The following is a 17,499-nucleotide window of genomic DNA, read 5'->3' as shown; positions in this document are numbered from 1 at the left end:
ATTCTCTTCCTAAAAAGAGAGCGGCCGTATTCCGTTCTTCTGGATGGCCAAGAAGCCAACACTGGTGCTTATGCCACCATTCATGGGTTGGCCTAATAACGGTAGCTATGATTCTAGAGCTGGAGGCTGCCTTACTTCTGCCCTCAAGGGCTAGGTGCCATTCACATGTCTTGATTGAAGGCTTCGTAGAAGACCACAATTCAGCTCTCTCAACCACCCTACTTTCCGGTGGCACAATGCACCTCTGTGTCAGGATGGCCGAGCGGTCTAAGGCGCTGCGTTCAGGTCGCAGTCTCCCCTGGAGGCGTGGGTTCAAATCCCACTTCTGACAGCGTTTGCATGGTTTTTTCACGGTTCCCCTACCTGCTAGTCTTTCACAGCCAAGAACGTTTTTTTTTTTTTTTTTTTTTACACATTTACACAACAGAGCACTGTGGCTCTATAGCTCAGGGGTTAGAGCACTGGTCTTGTAAACCAGGGGTCGTGAGTTCAAATCTCACTAGGGCCTAAGCGTTATTTCATGCGCTGTATCTTTCTTTCCTGACAACCTATTTTCTTTCACCAGCTGTCTTATCAAAAACCGCCACTGCCTCTAGGTCAACTCCCCTTACATGAAAGATCACATTACATTCAACCCTGGTCAAGGTTCACAACATTGACCCCACTTTGAGCAAAAAAAAAAAAAAAACCTTACTGGCTCCAAGAAGACTTAGACCACATTCATAACATTCTCTTCCTAAAAAGAGAGCGGCCGTATTCCGTTCTTCTGGATGGCCAAGAAGCCAACACTGGTGCTTATGCCACCATTCATGGGTTGGCCTAATAACGGTAGCTATGATTCTAGAGCTGGAGGCTGCCTTACTTCTGCCCTCAAGGGCTAGGTGCCATTCACATGTCTTGATTGAAGGCTTCGTAGAAGACCACAATTCAGCTCTCTCAACCACCCTACTTTCCGGTGGCACAATGCACCTCCGTGTCAGGATGGCCGAGCGGTCTAAGGCGCTGCGTTCAGGTCGCAGTCTCCCCTGGAGGCGTGGGTTCAAATCCCACTTCTGACAGCGTTTGCATGGTTTTTTCACGGTTCCCCTACCTGCTAGTCTTTCACAGCCAAGAACGTTTTTTTTTTTTTTTTTTTTTAACACATTTACACAACAGAGCACTGTGGCTCTATAGCTCAGGGGTTAGAGCACTGGTCTTGTAAACCAGGGGTCGTGAGTTCAAATCTCACTAGGGCCTAAGCGTTATTTCATGCGCTGTATCTTTCTTTCCTGACAACCTATTTTCTTTCACCAGCTGTCTTATCAAAAACCGCCACTGCCTCTAGGTCAACTCCCCTTACATGAAAGATCACATTACATTCAACCCTGGTCAAGGTTCACAACATTGACCCCACTTTGAGCAAAAAAAAAAAAAAAACCTTACTGGCTCCAAGAAGACTTAGACCACATTCATAACATTCTCTTCCTAAAAAGAGAGCGGCCGTATTCCGTTCTTCTGGATGGCCAAGAAGCCAAGACTGGTGCTTATGCCACCATTCATGGGTTGGCCTAATAACGGTAGCTATGATTCTAGAGCTGGAGGCTGCCTTACTTCTGCCCTCAAGGGCTAGGTGCCATTCACATGTCTTGATTGAAGGCTTCGTAGAAGACCACAATTCAGCTCTCTCAACCACCCTACTTTCCGGTGGCACAATGCACCTCCGTGTCAGGATGGCCGAGCGGTCTAAGGCGCTGCGTTCAGGTCGCAGTCTCCCCTGGAGGCGTGGGTTCAAATCCCACTTCTGACAGCGTTTGCATGGTTTTTTCACGGTTCCCCTACCTGCTAGTCTTTCACAGCCAAGAACGTTTTTTTTTTTTTTTTTTTAACACATTTACACAACAGAGCACTGTGGCTCTATAGCTCAGGGGTTAGAGCACTGGTCTTGTAAACCAGGGGTCGTGAGTTCAAATCTCACTAGGGCCTAAGCATTATTTCATGCGCTGTATCTTTCTTTCCTGACAACCTATTTTCTTTCACCAGCTGTCTTATCAAAAACCGCCACTGCCTCTAGGTCAACTCCCCTTACATGAAAGATCACATTACATTCAACCCTGGTCAAGGTTCACAACATTGACCCCACTTTGAGCAAAAAAAAAAAAAAAAACCTTACTGGCTCCAAGAAGACTTAGACCACATTCATAACATTCTCTTCCTAAAAAGAGAGCGGCCGTATTCCGTTCTTCTGGATGGCCAAGAAGCCAACACTGGTGCTTATGCCACCATTCATGGGTTGGCCTAATAACGGTAGCTATGATTCTAGAGCTGGAGGCTGCCTTACTTCTGCCCTCAAGGGCTAGGTGCCATTCACATGTCTTGATTGAAGGCTTCGTAGAAGACCACAATTCAGCTCTCTCAACCACCCTACTTTCCGGTGGCACCATGCACCTCCGTGTCAGGATGGCCGAGCGGTCTAAGGCGCTGCGTTCAGGTCGCAGTCTCCCCTGGAGGCGTGGGTTCAAATCCCACTTCTGACAGCGTTTGCATGGTTTTTTCACGGTTCCCCTACCTGCTAGTCTTTCACAGCCAAGAACGTTTTTTTTTTTTTTTTTTTTTACACATTTACACAACAGAGCACTGTGGCTCTATAGCTCAGGGGTTAGAGCACTGGTCTTGTAAACCAGGGGTCGTGAGTTCAAATCTCACTAGGGCCTAAGCATTATTTCATGTGTTGTATCTTTCTTTCCTGACAACCTATTTTCTTTCACCAGCTGTCTTATCAAAAACCGCCACTGCCTCTAGGTCAACTCCCCTTACATGAAAGATCACATTACATTCAACCCTGGTCAAGGTTCACAACATTGACCCCACTTTGAGCAAAAAAAAAAAAAAAAACCTTACTGGCTCCAAGAAGACTTAGACCACATTCATAACATTCTCTTCCTAAAAAGAGAGCGGCCGTATTCCGTTCTTCTGGATGGCCAAGAAGCCAACACTGGTGCTTATGCCACCATTCATGGGTTGGCCTAATAACGGTAGCTATGATTCTAGAGCTGGAGGCTGCCTTACTTCTGCCCTCAAGGGCTAGGTGCCATTCACATGTCTTGATTGAAGGCTTCGTAGAAGACCACAATTCAGCTCTCTCAACCACCCTACTTTCCGGTGGCACAATGCACCTCCGTGTCAGGATGGCCGAGCGGTCTAAGGCGCTGCGTTCAGGTCGCAGTCTCCCCTGGAGGCGTGGGTTCAAATCCCACTTCTGACAGCGTTTGCATGGTTTTTTCACGGTTCCCCTACCTGCTAGTCTTTCACAGCCAAGAACGTTTTTTTTTTTTTTTTTTTTTTAACACATTTACACAACAGAGCACTGTGGCTCTATAGCTCAGGGGTTAGAGCACTGGTCTTGTAAACCAGGGGTCGTGAGTTCAAATCTCACTAGGGCCTAAGCGTTATTTCATGCGCTGTATCTTTCTTTCCTGACAACCTATTTTCTTTCACCAGCTGTCTTATCAAAAACCGCCACTGCCTCTAGGTCAACTCCCCTTACATGAAAGATCACATTACATTCAACCCTGGTCAAGGTTCACAACATTGACCCCACTTTGAGCAAAAAAAAAAACAAAAAACCTTACTGGCTCCAAGAAGACTTAGACCACATTCATAACATTCTCTTCCTAAAAAGAGAGCGGCCGTATTCCGTTCTTCTGGATGGCCAAGAAGCCAACACTGGTGCTTATGCCACCATTCATGGGTTGGCCTAATAACGGTAGCTATGATTCTAGAGCTGGAGGCTGCCTTACTTCTGCCCTCAAGGGCTAGGTGCCATTCACATGTCTTGATTGAAGGCTTCGTAGAAGACCACAATTCAGCTCTCTCAACCACCCTACTTTCCGGTGGCACAATGCACCTCCGTGTCAGGATGGCCGAGCGGTCTAAGGCGCTGCGTTCAGGTCGCAGTCTCCCCTGGAGGCGTGGGTTCAAATCCCACTTCTGACAGCGTTTGCATGGTTTTTTCACGGTTCCCCTACCTGCTAGTCTTTCACAGCCAAGAACGTTTTTTTTTTTTTTTTTTTTTAACACATTTACACAACAGAGCACTGTGGCTCTATAGCTCAGGGGTTAGAGCACTGGTCTTGTAAACCAGGGGTCGTGAGTTCAAATCTCACTAGGGCCTAAGCATTATTTCATGCGCTGTATCTTTCTTTCCTGACAACCTATTTTCTTTCACCAGCTGTCTTATCAAAAACCGCCACTGCCTCTAGGTCAACTCCCCTTACATGAAAGATCACATTACATTCAACCCTGGTCAAGGTTCACAACATTGACCCCACTTTGAGCAAAAAAAAAAAAAAAAACCTTACTGGCTCCAAGAAGACTTAGACCACATTCATAACATTCTCTTCCTAAAAAGAGAGCGGCCGTATTCCGTTCTTCTGGATGGCCAAGAAGCCAAGACTGGTGCTTATGCCACCATTCATGGGTTGGCCTAATAACGGTAGCTATGATTCTAGAGCTGGAGGCTGCCTTACTTCTGCCCTCAAGGGCTAGGTGCCATTCACATGTCTTGATTGAAGGCTTCGTAGAAGACCACAATTCAGCTCTCTCAACCACCCTACTTTCCGGTGGCACAATGCACCTCCGTGTCAGGATGGCCGAGCGGTCTAAGGCGCTGCGTTCAGGTCGCAGTCTCCCCTGGAGGCGTGGGTTCAAATCCCACTTCTGACAGCGTTTGCATGGTTTTTTCACGGTTCCCCTACCTGCTAGTCTTTCACAGCCAAGAACGTTTTTTTTTTTTTTTTTTTTAACACATTTACACAACAGAGCACTGTGGCTCTATAGCTCAGGGGTTAGAGCACTGGTCTTGTAAACCAGGGGTCGTGAGTTCAAATCTCACTAGGGCCTAAGCATTATTTCATGCGCTGTATCTTTCTTTCCTGACAACCTATTTTCTTTCACCAGCTGTCTTATCAAAAACCGCCACTGCCTCTAGGTCAACTCCCCTTACATGAAAGATCACATTACATTCAACCCTGGTCAAGGTTCACAACATTGACCCCACTTTGAGCAAAAAAAAAAAAAAAAACCTTACTGGCTCCAAGAAGACTTAGACCACATTCATAACATTCTCTTCCTAAAAAGAGAGCGGCCGTATTCCGTTCTTCTGGATGGCCAAGAAGCCAAGACTGGTGCTTATGCCACCATTCATGGGTTGGCCTAATAACGGTAGCTATGATTCTAGAGCTGGAGGCTGCCTTACTTCTGCCCTCAAGGGCTAGGTGCCATTCACATGTCTTGATTGAAGGCTTCGTAGAAGACCACAATTCAGCTCTCTCAACCACCCTACTTTCCGGTGGCACCATGCACCTCCGTGTCAGGATGGCCGAGCGGTCTAAGGCGCTGCGTTCAGGTCGCAGTCTCCCCTGGAGGCGTGGGTTCAAATCCCACTTCTGACAGCGTTTGCATGGTTTTTTCACGGTTCCCCTACCTGCTAGTCTTTCACAGCCAAGAACGTTTTTTTTTTTTTTTTTTTTTACACATTTACACAACAGAGCACTGTGGCTCTATAGCTCAGGGGTTAGAGCACTGGTCTTGTAAACCAGGGATCGTGAGTTCAAATCTCACTAGGGCCTAAGCATTATTTCATGTGTTGTATCTTTCTTTCCTGACAACCTATTTTCTTTCACCAGCTGTCTTATCAAAAACCGCCACTGCCTCTAGGTCAACTCCCCTTACATGAAAGATCACATTACATTCAACCCTGGTCAAGGTTCACAACATTGACCCCACTTTGAGCAAAAAAAAAAAAAAAAACCTTACTGGCTCCAAGAAGACTTAGACCACATTCATAACATTCTCTTCCTAAAAAGAGAGCGGCCGTATTCCGTTCTTCTGGATGGCCAAGAAGCCAAGACTGGTGCTTATGCCACCATTCATGGGTTGGCCTAATAACGGTAGCTATGATTCTAGAGCTGGAGGCTGCCTTACTTCTGCCCTCAAGGGCTAGGTGCCATTCACATGTCTTGATTGAAGGCTTCGTAGAAGACCACAATTCAGCTCTCTCAACCACCCTACTTTCCGGTGGCACCATGCACCTCCGTGTCAGGATGGCCGAGCGGTCTAAGGCGCTGCGTTCAGGTCGCAGTCTCCCCTGGAGGCGTGGGTTCAAATCCCACTTCTGACAGCGTTTGCATGGTTTTTTCACGGTTCCCCTACCTGCTAGTCTTTCACAGCCAAGAACGTTTTTTTTTTTTTTTTTTTTTTAACACATTTACACAACAGAGCACTGTGGCTCTATAGCTCAGGGGTTAGAGCACTGGTCTTGTAAACCAGGGGTCGTGAGTTCAAATCTCACTAGGGCCTAAGCGTTATTTCATGCGCTGTATCTTTCTTTCCTGACAACCTATTTTCTTTCACCAGCTGTCTTATCAAAAACCGCCACTGCCTCTAGGTCAACTCCCCTTACATGAAAGATCACATTACATTCAACCCTGGTCAAGGTTCACAACATTGACCCCACTTTGAGCAAAAAAAAAAAAAAAAACCTTACTGGCTCCAAGAAGACTTAGACCACATTCATAACATTCTCTTCCTAAAAAGAGAGCGGCCGTATTCCGTTCTTCTGGATGGCCAAGAAGCCAACACTGGTGCTTATGCCACCATTCATGGGTTGGCCTAATAACGGTAGCTATGATTCTAGAGCTGGAGGCTGCCTTACTTCTGCCCTCAAGGGCTAGGTGCCATTCACATGTCTTGATTGAAGGCTTCGTAGAAGACCACAATTCAGCTCTCTCAACCACCCTACTTTCCGGTGGCACAATGCACCTCCGTGTCAGGATGGCCGAGCGGTCTAAGGCGCTGCGTTCAGGTCGCAGTCTCCCCTGGAGGCGTGGGTTCAAATCCCACTTCTGACAGCGTTTGCATGGTTTTTTCACGGTTCCCCTACCTGCTAGTCTTTCACAGCCAAGAACGTTTTTTTTTTTTTTTTTTTTTAACACATTTACACAACAGAGCACTGTGGCTCTATAGCTCAGGGGTTAGAGCACTGGTCTTGTAAACCAGGGGTCGTGAGTTCAAATCTCACTAGGGCCTAAGCATTATTTCATGCGCTGTATCTTTCTTTCCTGACAACCTATTTTCTTTCACCAGCTGTCTTATCAAAAACCGCCACTGCCTCTAGGTCAACTCCCCTTACATGAAAGATCACATTACATTCAACCCTGGTCAAGGTTCACAACATTGACCCCACTTTGAGCAAAAAAAAAAAAAAAACCTTACTGGCTCCAAGAAGACTTAGACCACATTCATAACATTCTCTTCCTAAAAAGAGAGCGGCCGTATTCCGTTCTTCTGGATGGCCAAGAAGCCAACACTGGTGCTTATGCCACCATTCATGGGTTGGCCTAATAACGGTAGCTATGATTCTAGAGCTGGAGGCTGCCTTACTTCTGCCCTCAAGGGCTAGGTGCCATTCACATGTCTTGATTGAAGGCTTCGTAGAAGACCACAATTCAGCTCTCTCAACCACCCTACTTTCCGGTGGCACCATGCACCTCCGTGTCAGGATGGCCGAGCGGTCTAAGGCGCTGCGTTCAGGTCGCAGTCTCCCCTGGAGGCGTGGGTTCAAATCCCACTTCTGACAGCGTTTGCATGGTTTTTTCACGGTTCCCCTACCTGCTAGTCTTTCACAGCCAAGAACGTTTTTTTTTTTTTTTTTTTTTTTAACACATTTACACAACAGAGCACTGTGGCTCTATAGCTCAGGGGTTAGAGCACTGGTCTTGTAAACCAGGGGTCGTGAGTTCAAATCTCACTAGGGCCTAAGCGTTATTTCATGCGCTGTATCTTTCTTTCCTGACAACCTATTTTCTTTCACCAGCTGTCTTATCAAAAACCGCCACTGCCTCTAGGTCAACTCCCCTTACATGAAAGATCACATTACATTCAACCCTGGTCAAGGTTCACAACATTGACCCCACTTTGAGCAAAAAAAAAAAAAAAAACCTTACTGGCTCCAAGAAGACTTAGACCACATTCATAACATTCTCTTCCTAAAAAGAGAGCGGCCGTATTCCGTTCTTCTGGATGGCCAAGAAGCCAACACTGGTGCTTATGCCACCATTCATGGGTTGGCCTAATAACGGTAGCTATGATTCTAGAGCTGGAGGCTGCCTTACTTCTGCCCTCAAGGGCTAGGTGCCATTCACATGTCTTGATTGAAGGCTTCGTAGAAGACCACAATTCAGCTCTCTCAACCACCCTACTTTCCGGTGGCACAATGCACCTCCGTGTCAGGATGGCCGAGCGGTCTAAGGCGCTGCGTTCAGGTCGCAGTCTCCCCTGGAGGCGTGGGTTCAAATCCCACTTCTGACAGCGTTTGCATGGTTTTTTCACGGTTCCCCTACCTGCTAGTCTTTCACAGCCAAGAACGTTTTTTTTTTTTTTTTTTTTTAACACATTTACACAACAGAGCACTGTGGCTCTATAGCTCAGGGGTTAGAGCACTGGTCTTGTAAACCAGGGGTCGTGAGTTCAAATCTCACTAGGGCCTAAGCATTATTTCATGCGCTGTATCTTTCTTTCCTGACAACCTATTTTCTTTCACCAGCTGTCTTATCAAAAACCGCCACTGCCTCTAGGTCAACTCCCCTTACATGAAAGATCACATTACATTCAACCCTGGTCAAGGTTCACAACATTGACCCCACTTTGAGCAAAAAAAAAAAAAAAAACCTTACTGGCTCCAAGAAGACTTAGACCACATTCATAACATTCTCTTCCTAAAAAGAGAGCGGCCGTATTCCGTTCTTCTGGATGGCCAAGAAGCCAAGACTGGTGCTTATGCCACCATTCATGGGTTGGCCTAATAACGGTAGCTATGATTCTAGAGCTGGAGGCTGCCTTACTTCTGCCCTCAAGGGCTAGGTGCCATTCACATGTCTTGATTGAAGGCTTCGTAGAAGACCACAATTCAGCTCTCTCAACCACCCTACTTTCCGGTGGCACAATGCACCTCCGTGTCAGGATGGCCGAGCGGTCTAAGGCGCTGCGTTCAGGTCGCAGTCTCCCCTGGAGGCGTGGGTTCAAATCCCACTTCTGACAGCGTTTGCATGGTTTTTTCACGGTTCCCCTACCTGCTAGTCTTTCACAGCCAAGAACCTTTTTTTTTTTTTTTTTTTAACACATTTACACAACAGAGCACTGTGGCTCTATAGCTCAGGGGTTAGAGCACTGGTCTTGTAAACCAGGGGTCGTGAGTTCAAATCTCACTAGGGCCTAAGCATTATTTCATGCGCTGTATCTTTCTTTCCTGACAACCTATTTTCTTTCACCAGCTGTCTTATCAAAAACCGCCACTGCCTCTAGGTCAACTCCCCTTACATGAAAGATCACATTACATTCAACCCTGGTCAAGGTTCACAACATTGACCCCACTTTGAGCAAAAAAAAAAAAAAAAACCTTACTGGCTCCAAGAAGACTTAGACCACATTCATAACATTCTCTTCCTAAAAAGAGAGCGGCCGTATTCCGTTCTTCTGGATGGCCAAGAAGCCAAGACTGGTGCTTATGCCACCATTCATGGGTTGGCCTAATAACGGTAGCTATGATTCTAGAGCTGGAGGCTGCCTTACTTCTGCCCTCAAGGGCTAGGTGCCATTCACATGTCTTGATTGAAGGCTTCGTAGAAGACCACAATTCAGCTCTCTCAACCACCCTACTTTCCGGTGGCACAATGCACCTCCGTGTCAGGATGGCCGAGCGGTCTAAGGCGCTGCGTTCAGGTCGCAGTCTCCCCTGGAGGCGAGGGTTCAAATCCCACTTCTGACAGCGTTTGCATGGTTTTTTCACGGTTCCCCTACCTGCTAGTCTTTCACAGCCAAGAACGTTTTTTTTTTTTTTTTTTTTTAACACATTTACACAACAGAGCACTGTGGCTCTATAGCTCAGGGGTTAGAGCACTGGTCTTGTAAACCAGGGGTCGTGAGTTCAAATCTCACTAGGGCCTAAGCATTATTTCATGCGCTGTATCTTTCTTTCCTGACAACCTATTTTCTTTCACCAGCTGTCTTATCAAAAACCGCCACTGCCTCTAGGTCAACTCCCCTTACATGAAAGATCACATTACATTCAACCCTGGTCAAGGTTCACAACATTGACCCCACTTTGAGCAAAAAAAAAAAAAAAAACCTCACTGGCTCCAAGAAGACTTAGACCACATTCATAACATTCTCTTCCTAAAAAGAGAGCGGCCGTATTCCGTTCTTCTGGATGGCCAAGAAGCCAAGACTGGTGCTTATGCCACCATTCATGGGTTGGCCTAATAACGGTAGCTATGATTCTAGAGCTGGAGGCTGCCTTACTTCTGCCCTCAAGGGCTAGGTGCCATTCACATGTCTTGATTGAAGGCTTCGTAGAAGACCACAATTCAGCTCTCTCAACCACCCTACTTTCCGGTGGCACAATGCACCTCCGTGTCAGGATGGCCGAGCGGTCTAAGGCGCTGCGTTCAGGTCGCAGTCTCCCCTGGAGGTGTGGGTTCAAATCCCACTTCTGACAGCGTTTGCATGGTTTTTTCACGGTTCCCCTACCTGCTAGTCTTTCACAGCCAAGAACGTTTTTTTTTTTTTTTTTTTTAACACATTTACACAACAGAGCACTGTGGCTCTATAGCTCAGGGGTTAGAGCACTGGTCTTGTAAACCAGGGGTCGTGAGTTCAAATCTCACTAGGGCCTAAGCATTATTTCATGCGCTGTATCTTTCTTTCCTGACAACCTATTTTCTTTCACCAGCTGTCTTATCAAAAACCGCCACTGCCTCTAGGTCAACTCCCCTTACATGAAAGATCACATTACATTCAACCCTGGTCAAGGTTCACAACATTGACCCCACTTTGAGCAAAAAAAAAAAAAAAAACCTTACTGGCTCCAAGAAGACTTAGACCACATTCATAACATTCTCTTCCTAAAAAGAGAGCGGCCGTATTCCGTTCTTCTGGATGGCCAAGAAGCCAAGACTGGTGCTTATGCCACCATTCATGGGTTGGCCTAATAACGGTAGCTATGATTCTAGAGCTGGAGGCTGCCTTACTTCTGCCCTCAAGGGCTAGGTGCCATTCACATGTCTTGATTGAAGGCTTCGTAGAAGACCACAATTCAGCTCTCTCAACCACCCTACTTTCCGGTGGCACAATGCACCTCCGTGTCAGGATGGCTGAGCGGTCTAAGGCGCTGCGTTCAGGTCGCAGTCTCCCCTGGAGGCGTGGGTTCAAATCCCACTTCTGACAGCGTTTGCATGGTTTTTTCACGGTTCCCCTACCTGCTAGTCTTTCACAGCCAAGAACGTTTTTTTTTTTTTTTTTTTTAACACATTTACACAACAGAGCACTGTGGCTCTATAGCTCAGGGGTTAGAGCACTGGTCTTGTAAACCAGGGGTCGTGAGTTCAAATCTCACTAGGGCCTAAGCATTATTTCATGCGCTGTATCTTTCTTTCCTGACAACCTATTTTCTTTCACCAGCTGTCTTATCAAAAACCGCCACTGCCTCTAGGTCAACTCCCCTTACATGAAAGATCACATTACATTCAACCCTGGTCAAGGTTCACAACATTGACCCCACTTTGAGCAAAAAAAAAAAAAAAAACCTTACTGGCTCCAAGAAGACTTAGACCACATTCATAACATTCTCTTCCTAAAAAGAGAGCGGCCGTATTCCGTTCTTCTGGATGGCCAAGAAGCCAAGACTGGTGCTTATGCCACCATTCATGGGTTGGCCTAATAACGGTAGCTATGATTCTAGAGCTGGAGGCTGCCTTACTTCTGCCCTCAAGGGCTAGGTGCCATTCACATGTCTTGATTGAAGGCTTCGTAGAAGACCACAATTCAGCTCTCTCAACCACCCTACTTTCCGGTGGCACAATGCACCTCCGTGTCAGGATGGCCGAGCGGTCTAAGGCGCTGCGTTCAGGTCGCAGTCTCCCCTGGAGGCGTGGGTTCAAATCCCACTTCTGACAGCGTTTGCATGGTTTTTTCACGGTTCCCCTACCTGCTAGTCTTTCACAGCCAAGAACGTTTTTTTTTTTTTTTTTTTTAACACATTTACACAACAGAGCACTGTGGCTCTATAGCTCAGGGGTTAGAGCACTGGTCTTGTAAACCAGGGGTCGTGAGTTCAAATCTCACTAGGGCCTAAGCATTATTTCATGCGCTGTATCTTTCTTTCCTGACAACCTATTTTCTTTCACCAGCTGTCTTATCAAAAACCGCCACTGCCTCTAGGTCAACTCCCCTTACATGAAAGATCACATTACATTCAACCCTGGTCAAGGTTCACAACATTGACCCCACTTTGAGCAAAAAAAAAAAAAAAAACCTTACTGGCTCCAAGAAGACTTAGACTACATTCATAACATTCTCTTCCTAAAAAGAGAGCGGCCGTATTCCGTTCTTCTGGATGGCCAAGAAGCCAAGACTGGTGCTTATGCCACCATTCATGGGTTGGCCTAATAACGGTAGCTATGATTCTAGAGCTGGAGGCTGCCTTACTTCTGCCCTCAAGGGCTAGGTGCCATTCACATGTCTTGATTGAAGGCTTCGTAGAAGACCACAATTCAGCTCTCTCAACCACCCTACTTTCCGGTGGCACAATGCACCTCCGTGTCAGGATGGCCGAGCGGTCTAAGGCGCTGCGTTCAGGTCGCAGTCTCCCCTGGAGGCGTGGGTTCAAATCCCACTTCTGACAGCGTTTGCATGGTTTTTTCACGGTTCCCCTACCTGCTAGTCTTTCACAGCCAAGAACGTTTTTTTTTTTTTTTTTTTTAACACATTTACACAACAGAGCACTGTGGCTCTATAGCTCAGGGGTTAGAGCACTGGTCTTGTAAACCAGGGGTCGTGAGTTCAAATCTCGCTAGGGCCTAAGCATTATTTCATGCGCTGTATCTTTCTTTCCTGACAACCTATTTTCTTTCACCAGCTGTCTTATCAAAAACCGCCACTGCCTCTAGGTCAACTCCCCTTACATGAAAGATCACATTACATTCAACCCTGGTCAAGGTTCACAACATTGACCCCACTTTGAGCAAAAAAAAAAAAAAAAAACCTTACTGGCTCCAAGAAGACTTAGACCACATTCATAACATTCTCTTCCTAAAAAGAGAGCGGCCGTATTCCGTTCTTCTGGATGGCCAAGAAGCCAAGACTGGTGCTTATGCCACCATTCATGGGTTGGCCTAATAACGGTAGCTATGATTCTAGAGCTGGAGGCTGCCTTACTTCTGCCCTCAAGGGCTAGGTGCCATTCACATGTCTTGATTGAAGGCTTCGTAGAAGACCACAATTCAGCTCTCTCAACCACCCTACTTTCCGGTGGCACAATGCACCTCCGTGTCAGGATGGCCGAGCGGTCTAAGGCGCTGCGTTCAGGTCGCAGTCTCCCCTGGAGGCGTGGGTTCAAATCCCACTTCTGACAGCGTTTGCATGGTTTTTTCACGGTTCCCCTACCTGCTAGTCTTTCACAGCCAAGAACGTTTTTTTTTTTTTTTTTTTTAACACATTTACACAACAGAGCACTGTGGCTCTATAGCTCAGGGGTTAGAGCACTGGTCTTGTAAACCAGGGGTCGTGAGTTCAAATCTCACTAGGGCCTAAGCATTATTTCATGCGCTGTATCTTTCTTTCCTGACAACCTATTTTCTTTCACCAGCTGTCTTATCAAAAACCGCCACTGCCTCTAGGTCAACTCCCCTTACATGAAAGATCACATTACATTCAACCCTGGTCAAGGTTCACAACATTGATCCCACTTTGAGCAAAAAAAAAAAAAAAAACCTTACTGGCTCCAAGAAGACTTAGACCACATTCATAACATTCTCTTCCTAAAAAGAGAGCGGCCGTATTCCGTTCTTCTGGATGGCCAAGAAGCCAAGACTGGTGCTTATGCCACCATTCATGGGTTGGCCTAATAACGGTAGCTATGATTCTAGAGCTGGAGGCTGCCTTACTTCTGCCCTCAAGGGCTAGGTGCCATTCACATGTCTTGATTGAAGGCTTCGTAGAAGACCACAATTCAGCTCTCTCAACCACCCTACTTTCCGGTGGCACAATGCACCTCCGTGTCAGGATGGCCGAGCGGTCTAAGGCGCTGCGTTCAGGTCGCAGTCTCCCCTGGAGGCGTGGGTTCAAATCCCACTTCTGACAGCGTTTGCATGGTTTTTTCACGGTTCCCCTACCTGCTAGTCTTTCACAGCCAAGAACGTTTTTTTTTTTTTTTTTTTTAACACATTTACACAACAGAGCACTGTGGCTCTATAGCTCAGGGGTTAGAGCACTGGTCTTGTAAACCAGGGGTCGTGAGTTCAAATCTCACTAGGGCCTAAGCGTTATTTCATGCGCTGTATCTTTCTTTCCTGACAACCTATTTTCTTTCACCAGCTGTCTTATCAAAAACCGCCACTGCCTCTAGGTCAACTCCCCTTACATGAAAGATCACATTACATTCAACCCTGGTCAAGGTTCACAACATTGACCCCACTTTGAGCAAAAAAAAAAAAAAAAACCTTACTGGCTCCAAGAAGACTTAGACCACATTCATAACATTCTCTTCCTAAAAAGAGAGCGGCCGTATTCCGTTCTTCTGGATGGCCAAGAAGCCAACACTGGTGCTTATGCCACCATTCATGGGTTGGCCTAATAACGGTAGCTATGATTCTAGAGCTGGAGGCTGCCTTACTTCTGCCCTCAAGGGCTAGGTGCCATTCACATGTCTTGATTGAAGGCTTCGTAGAAGACCACAATTCAGCTCTCTCAACCACCCTACTTTCCGGTGGCACAATGCACCTCCGTGTCAGGATGGCTGAGCGGTCTAAGGCGCTGCGTTCAGGTCGCAGTCTCCCCTGGAGGCGTGGGTTCAAATCCCACTTCTGACAGCGTTTGCATGGTTTTTTCACGGTTCCCCTACCTGCTAGTCTTTCACAGCCAAGAACGTTTTTTTTTTTTTTTTTTTTAACACATTTACACAACAGAGCACTGTGGCTCTATAGCTCAGGGGTTAGAGCACTGGTCTTGTAAACCAGGGGTCGTGAGTTCAAATCTCACTAGGGCCTAAGCGTTATTTCATGCGTTGTATCTTTCTTTCCTGACAACCTATTTTCTTTCACCAGCTGTCTTATCAAAAACCGCCACTGCCTCTAGGTCAACTCCCCTTACATGAAAGATCACATTACATTCAACCCTGGTCAAGGTTCACAACATTGACCCCACTTTGAGCAAAAAAAAAAAAAAAAACCTTACTGGCTCCAAGAAGACTTAGACCACATTCATAACATTCTCTTCCTAAAAAGAGAGCGGCCGTATTCCGTTCTTCTGGATGGCCAAGAAGCCAAGACTGGTGCTTATGCCACCATTCATGGGTTGGCCTAATAACGGTAGCTATGATTCTAGAGCTGGAGGCTGCCTTACTTCTGCCCTCAAGGGCTAGGTGCCATTCACATGTCTTGATTGAAGGCTTCGTAGAAGACCACAATTCAGCTCTCTCAACCACCCTACTTTCCGGTGGCACAATGCACCTCCGTGTCAGGATGGCCGAGCGGTCTAAGGCGCTGCGTTCAGGTCGCAGTCTCCCCTGGAGGCGTGGGTTCAAATCCCACTTCTGACAGCGTTTGCATGGTTTTTTCACGGTTCCCCTACCTGCTAGTCTTTCACAGCCAAGAACGTTTTTTTTTTTTTTTTTTTTAACACATTTACACAACAGAGCACTGTGGCTCTATAGCTCAGGGGTTAGAGCACTGGTCTTGTAAACCAGGGGTCGTGAGTTCAAATCTCACTAGGGCCTAAGCGTTATTTCATGCGTTGTATCTTTCTTTCCTGACAACCTATTTTCTTTCACCAGCTGTCTTATCAAAAACCGCCACTGCCTCTAGGTCAACTCCCCTTACATGAAAGATCACATTACATTCAACCCTGGTCAAGGTTCACAACATTGACCCCACTTTGAGCAAAAAAAAAAAAAAAAACCTTACTGGCTCCAAGAAGACTTAGACCACATTCATAACATTCTCTTCCTAAAAAGAGAGCGGCCGTATTCCGTTCTTCTGGATGGCCAAGAAGCCAACACTGGTGCTTATGCCACCATTCATGGGTTGGCCTAATAACGGTAGCTATGATTCTAGAGCTGGAGGCTGCCTTACTTCTGCCCTCAAGGGCTAGGTGCCATTCACATGTCTTGATTGAAGGCTTCGTAGAAGACCACAATTCAGCTCTCTCAACCACCCTACTTTCCGGTGGCACAATGCACCTCCGTGTCAGGATGGCCGAGCGGTCTAAGGCGCTGCGTTCAGGTCGCAGTCTCCCCTGGAGGCGTGGGTTCAAATCCCACTTCTGACAGCGTTTGCATGGTTTTTTCACGGTTCCCCTACCTGCTAGTCTTTCACAGCCAAGAACGGTTTTTTTTTTTTTTTTTTTTTAACACATTTACACAACAGTGCACTGTGGCTCTATAGCTCAGGGGTTAGAGCACTGGTCTTGTAAACCAGGGGTCGTGAGTTCAAATCTCACTAGGGCCTAAGCGTTATTTCATGCGTTGTATCTTTCTTTCCTGACAACCTATTTTCTTTCACCAGCTGTCTTATCAAAAACCGCCACTGCCTCTAGGTCAACTCCCCTTACATGAAAGATCACATTACATTCAACCCTGGTCAAGGTTCACAACATTGACCCCACTTTGAGCAAAAAAAAAAAAAAAAACCTTACTGGCTCCAAGAAGACTTAGACCACATTCATAACATTCTCTTCCTAAAAAGAGAGCGGCCGTATTCCGTTCTTCTGGATGGCCAAGAAGCCAAGACTGGTGCTTATGCCACCATTCATGGGTTGGCCTAATAACGGTAGCTATGATTCTAGAGCTGGAGGCTGCCTTACTTCTGCCCTCAAGGGCTAGGTGCCATTCACATGTCTTGATTGAAGGCTTCGTAGAAGACCACAATTCAGCTCTCTCAACCACCCTACTTTCCGGTGGCACAATGCACCTCCGTGTCAGGATGGCCGAGCGGTCTAAGGCGCTGCGTTCAGGTCGCAGTCTCCCCTGGAGGCGTGGGTTCAAATCCCACTTCTGACAGCGTTTGCATGGTTTTTTCACGGTTCCCCTACCTGCTAGTCTTTCACAGCCAAGAACGTTTTTTTTTTTTTTTTTTTTAACACATTTACACAACAGAGCACTGTGGCTCTATAGCTCAGGGGTTAGAGCACTGGTCTTGTAAACCAGGGGTCGTGAGTTCAAATCTCACTAGGGCCTAAGCGTTATTTCATGCGCTGTATCTTTCTTTCCTGACAACCTATTTTCTTTCACCAGCTGTCTTATCAAAAACCGCCACTGCCTCTAGGTCAACTCCCCTTACATGAAAGATCACATTACATTCAACCCTGGTCAAGGTTCACAACATTGACCCCACTTTGAGCAAAAAAAAAAAAAAAAACCTTACTGGCTCCAAGAAGACTTAGACCACATTCATAACATTCTCTTCCTAAAAA

At 46.5% G+C, this 17,499-nt stretch overlaps 45 non-coding genes across 45 annotated transcripts; all 45 read left to right on the top strand.

The window, feature by feature from the left end:
- The first annotated feature begins 248 nt into the window (after positions 1-248).
- Positions 249-331, top strand: TRNAL-CAG (transfer RNA leucine (anticodon CAG)). Its single transcript has one exon. It is a non-coding gene; the product is annotated as a tRNA-Leu (tRNA).
- A 104-nt stretch (positions 332-435) lies between these two features.
- On the top strand, positions 436-508 carry TRNAT-UGU (transfer RNA threonine (anticodon UGU)). The gene has a single exon. It is a non-coding gene; the product is annotated as a tRNA-Thr (tRNA).
- Positions 509-975: 467 nt separating this feature from the next.
- On the top strand, positions 976-1,058 carry TRNAL-CAG (transfer RNA leucine (anticodon CAG)). Its single transcript has one exon. It is a non-coding gene; the product is annotated as a tRNA-Leu (tRNA).
- A 105-nt stretch (positions 1,059-1,163) lies between these two features.
- TRNAT-UGU (transfer RNA threonine (anticodon UGU)) lies at positions 1,164-1,236 on the top strand. The gene has a single exon. It is a non-coding gene; the product is annotated as a tRNA-Thr (tRNA).
- Positions 1,237-1,703: 467 nt separating this feature from the next.
- TRNAL-CAG (transfer RNA leucine (anticodon CAG)) lies at positions 1,704-1,786 on the top strand. The gene has a single exon. It is a non-coding gene; the product is annotated as a tRNA-Leu (tRNA).
- Positions 1,787-1,889: 103 nt separating this feature from the next.
- Positions 1,890-1,962, top strand: TRNAT-UGU (transfer RNA threonine (anticodon UGU)). Its single transcript has one exon. It is a non-coding gene; the product is annotated as a tRNA-Thr (tRNA).
- Positions 1,963-2,430: 468 nt separating this feature from the next.
- TRNAL-CAG (transfer RNA leucine (anticodon CAG)) lies at positions 2,431-2,513 on the top strand. The gene has a single exon. It is a non-coding gene; the product is annotated as a tRNA-Leu (tRNA).
- Positions 2,514-2,617: 104 nt separating this feature from the next.
- Positions 2,618-2,690, top strand: TRNAT-UGU (transfer RNA threonine (anticodon UGU)). Its single transcript has one exon. It is a non-coding gene; the product is annotated as a tRNA-Thr (tRNA).
- Positions 2,691-3,158: 468 nt separating this feature from the next.
- TRNAL-CAG (transfer RNA leucine (anticodon CAG)) lies at positions 3,159-3,241 on the top strand. Its single transcript has one exon. It is a non-coding gene; the product is annotated as a tRNA-Leu (tRNA).
- Positions 3,242-3,347: 106 nt separating this feature from the next.
- Positions 3,348-3,420, top strand: TRNAT-UGU (transfer RNA threonine (anticodon UGU)). The gene has a single exon. It is a non-coding gene; the product is annotated as a tRNA-Thr (tRNA).
- A 469-nt stretch (positions 3,421-3,889) lies between these two features.
- TRNAL-CAG (transfer RNA leucine (anticodon CAG)) lies at positions 3,890-3,972 on the top strand. The gene has a single exon. It is a non-coding gene; the product is annotated as a tRNA-Leu (tRNA).
- A 105-nt stretch (positions 3,973-4,077) lies between these two features.
- TRNAT-UGU (transfer RNA threonine (anticodon UGU)) lies at positions 4,078-4,150 on the top strand. Its single transcript has one exon. It is a non-coding gene; the product is annotated as a tRNA-Thr (tRNA).
- Positions 4,151-4,618: 468 nt separating this feature from the next.
- TRNAL-CAG (transfer RNA leucine (anticodon CAG)) lies at positions 4,619-4,701 on the top strand. The gene has a single exon. It is a non-coding gene; the product is annotated as a tRNA-Leu (tRNA).
- A 104-nt stretch (positions 4,702-4,805) lies between these two features.
- TRNAT-UGU (transfer RNA threonine (anticodon UGU)) lies at positions 4,806-4,878 on the top strand. The gene has a single exon. It is a non-coding gene; the product is annotated as a tRNA-Thr (tRNA).
- Positions 4,879-5,346: 468 nt separating this feature from the next.
- Positions 5,347-5,429, top strand: TRNAL-CAG (transfer RNA leucine (anticodon CAG)). Its single transcript has one exon. It is a non-coding gene; the product is annotated as a tRNA-Leu (tRNA).
- A 645-nt stretch (positions 5,430-6,074) lies between these two features.
- Positions 6,075-6,157, top strand: TRNAL-CAG (transfer RNA leucine (anticodon CAG)). The gene has a single exon. It is a non-coding gene; the product is annotated as a tRNA-Leu (tRNA).
- A 106-nt stretch (positions 6,158-6,263) lies between these two features.
- TRNAT-UGU (transfer RNA threonine (anticodon UGU)) lies at positions 6,264-6,336 on the top strand. Its single transcript has one exon. It is a non-coding gene; the product is annotated as a tRNA-Thr (tRNA).
- A 468-nt stretch (positions 6,337-6,804) lies between these two features.
- On the top strand, positions 6,805-6,887 carry TRNAL-CAG (transfer RNA leucine (anticodon CAG)). Its single transcript has one exon. It is a non-coding gene; the product is annotated as a tRNA-Leu (tRNA).
- A 105-nt stretch (positions 6,888-6,992) lies between these two features.
- TRNAT-UGU (transfer RNA threonine (anticodon UGU)) lies at positions 6,993-7,065 on the top strand. The gene has a single exon. It is a non-coding gene; the product is annotated as a tRNA-Thr (tRNA).
- Positions 7,066-7,532: 467 nt separating this feature from the next.
- TRNAL-CAG (transfer RNA leucine (anticodon CAG)) lies at positions 7,533-7,615 on the top strand. The gene has a single exon. It is a non-coding gene; the product is annotated as a tRNA-Leu (tRNA).
- A 107-nt stretch (positions 7,616-7,722) lies between these two features.
- On the top strand, positions 7,723-7,795 carry TRNAT-UGU (transfer RNA threonine (anticodon UGU)). The gene has a single exon. It is a non-coding gene; the product is annotated as a tRNA-Thr (tRNA).
- A 468-nt stretch (positions 7,796-8,263) lies between these two features.
- On the top strand, positions 8,264-8,346 carry TRNAL-CAG (transfer RNA leucine (anticodon CAG)). Its single transcript has one exon. It is a non-coding gene; the product is annotated as a tRNA-Leu (tRNA).
- Positions 8,347-8,451: 105 nt separating this feature from the next.
- TRNAT-UGU (transfer RNA threonine (anticodon UGU)) lies at positions 8,452-8,524 on the top strand. Its single transcript has one exon. It is a non-coding gene; the product is annotated as a tRNA-Thr (tRNA).
- Positions 8,525-8,992: 468 nt separating this feature from the next.
- Positions 8,993-9,075, top strand: TRNAL-CAG (transfer RNA leucine (anticodon CAG)). The gene has a single exon. It is a non-coding gene; the product is annotated as a tRNA-Leu (tRNA).
- Positions 9,076-9,178: 103 nt separating this feature from the next.
- Positions 9,179-9,251, top strand: TRNAT-UGU (transfer RNA threonine (anticodon UGU)). Its single transcript has one exon. It is a non-coding gene; the product is annotated as a tRNA-Thr (tRNA).
- Positions 9,252-9,907: 656 nt separating this feature from the next.
- On the top strand, positions 9,908-9,980 carry TRNAT-UGU (transfer RNA threonine (anticodon UGU)). The gene has a single exon. It is a non-coding gene; the product is annotated as a tRNA-Thr (tRNA).
- Positions 9,981-10,448: 468 nt separating this feature from the next.
- Positions 10,449-10,531, top strand: TRNAL-CAG (transfer RNA leucine (anticodon CAG)). The gene has a single exon. It is a non-coding gene; the product is annotated as a tRNA-Leu (tRNA).
- Positions 10,532-10,635: 104 nt separating this feature from the next.
- On the top strand, positions 10,636-10,708 carry TRNAT-UGU (transfer RNA threonine (anticodon UGU)). Its single transcript has one exon. It is a non-coding gene; the product is annotated as a tRNA-Thr (tRNA).
- A 468-nt stretch (positions 10,709-11,176) lies between these two features.
- TRNAL-CAG (transfer RNA leucine (anticodon CAG)) lies at positions 11,177-11,259 on the top strand. Its single transcript has one exon. It is a non-coding gene; the product is annotated as a tRNA-Leu (tRNA).
- A 104-nt stretch (positions 11,260-11,363) lies between these two features.
- TRNAT-UGU (transfer RNA threonine (anticodon UGU)) lies at positions 11,364-11,436 on the top strand. Its single transcript has one exon. It is a non-coding gene; the product is annotated as a tRNA-Thr (tRNA).
- A 468-nt stretch (positions 11,437-11,904) lies between these two features.
- Positions 11,905-11,987, top strand: TRNAL-CAG (transfer RNA leucine (anticodon CAG)). The gene has a single exon. It is a non-coding gene; the product is annotated as a tRNA-Leu (tRNA).
- A 104-nt stretch (positions 11,988-12,091) lies between these two features.
- TRNAT-UGU (transfer RNA threonine (anticodon UGU)) lies at positions 12,092-12,164 on the top strand. The gene has a single exon. It is a non-coding gene; the product is annotated as a tRNA-Thr (tRNA).
- A 468-nt stretch (positions 12,165-12,632) lies between these two features.
- Positions 12,633-12,715, top strand: TRNAL-CAG (transfer RNA leucine (anticodon CAG)). The gene has a single exon. It is a non-coding gene; the product is annotated as a tRNA-Leu (tRNA).
- A 646-nt stretch (positions 12,716-13,361) lies between these two features.
- On the top strand, positions 13,362-13,444 carry TRNAL-CAG (transfer RNA leucine (anticodon CAG)). The gene has a single exon. It is a non-coding gene; the product is annotated as a tRNA-Leu (tRNA).
- Positions 13,445-13,548: 104 nt separating this feature from the next.
- On the top strand, positions 13,549-13,621 carry TRNAT-UGU (transfer RNA threonine (anticodon UGU)). Its single transcript has one exon. It is a non-coding gene; the product is annotated as a tRNA-Thr (tRNA).
- Positions 13,622-14,089: 468 nt separating this feature from the next.
- TRNAL-CAG (transfer RNA leucine (anticodon CAG)) lies at positions 14,090-14,172 on the top strand. The gene has a single exon. It is a non-coding gene; the product is annotated as a tRNA-Leu (tRNA).
- A 104-nt stretch (positions 14,173-14,276) lies between these two features.
- Positions 14,277-14,349, top strand: TRNAT-UGU (transfer RNA threonine (anticodon UGU)). Its single transcript has one exon. It is a non-coding gene; the product is annotated as a tRNA-Thr (tRNA).
- A 468-nt stretch (positions 14,350-14,817) lies between these two features.
- Positions 14,818-14,900, top strand: TRNAL-CAG (transfer RNA leucine (anticodon CAG)). Its single transcript has one exon. It is a non-coding gene; the product is annotated as a tRNA-Leu (tRNA).
- A 104-nt stretch (positions 14,901-15,004) lies between these two features.
- TRNAT-UGU (transfer RNA threonine (anticodon UGU)) lies at positions 15,005-15,077 on the top strand. Its single transcript has one exon. It is a non-coding gene; the product is annotated as a tRNA-Thr (tRNA).
- A 468-nt stretch (positions 15,078-15,545) lies between these two features.
- Positions 15,546-15,628, top strand: TRNAL-CAG (transfer RNA leucine (anticodon CAG)). The gene has a single exon. It is a non-coding gene; the product is annotated as a tRNA-Leu (tRNA).
- Positions 15,629-15,732: 104 nt separating this feature from the next.
- Positions 15,733-15,805, top strand: TRNAT-UGU (transfer RNA threonine (anticodon UGU)). Its single transcript has one exon. It is a non-coding gene; the product is annotated as a tRNA-Thr (tRNA).
- Positions 15,806-16,273: 468 nt separating this feature from the next.
- TRNAL-CAG (transfer RNA leucine (anticodon CAG)) lies at positions 16,274-16,356 on the top strand. Its single transcript has one exon. It is a non-coding gene; the product is annotated as a tRNA-Leu (tRNA).
- A 106-nt stretch (positions 16,357-16,462) lies between these two features.
- On the top strand, positions 16,463-16,535 carry TRNAT-UGU (transfer RNA threonine (anticodon UGU)). The gene has a single exon. It is a non-coding gene; the product is annotated as a tRNA-Thr (tRNA).
- A 468-nt stretch (positions 16,536-17,003) lies between these two features.
- Positions 17,004-17,086, top strand: TRNAL-CAG (transfer RNA leucine (anticodon CAG)). The gene has a single exon. It is a non-coding gene; the product is annotated as a tRNA-Leu (tRNA).
- A 104-nt stretch (positions 17,087-17,190) lies between these two features.
- TRNAT-UGU (transfer RNA threonine (anticodon UGU)) lies at positions 17,191-17,263 on the top strand. The gene has a single exon. It is a non-coding gene; the product is annotated as a tRNA-Thr (tRNA).
- Positions 17,264-17,499: the final 236 nt, after the last annotated feature.

This window comes from Hyperolius riggenbachi, chromosome 1 (genome assembly GCF_040937935.1).
Source record: "Hyperolius riggenbachi isolate aHypRig1 chromosome 1, aHypRig1.pri, whole genome shotgun sequence".
Lineage (NCBI taxonomy): Eukaryota > Metazoa > Chordata > Amphibia > Anura > Hyperoliidae > Hyperolius > Hyperolius riggenbachi.
This window is presented reverse-complemented; position numbering and strand designations above follow the sequence as displayed.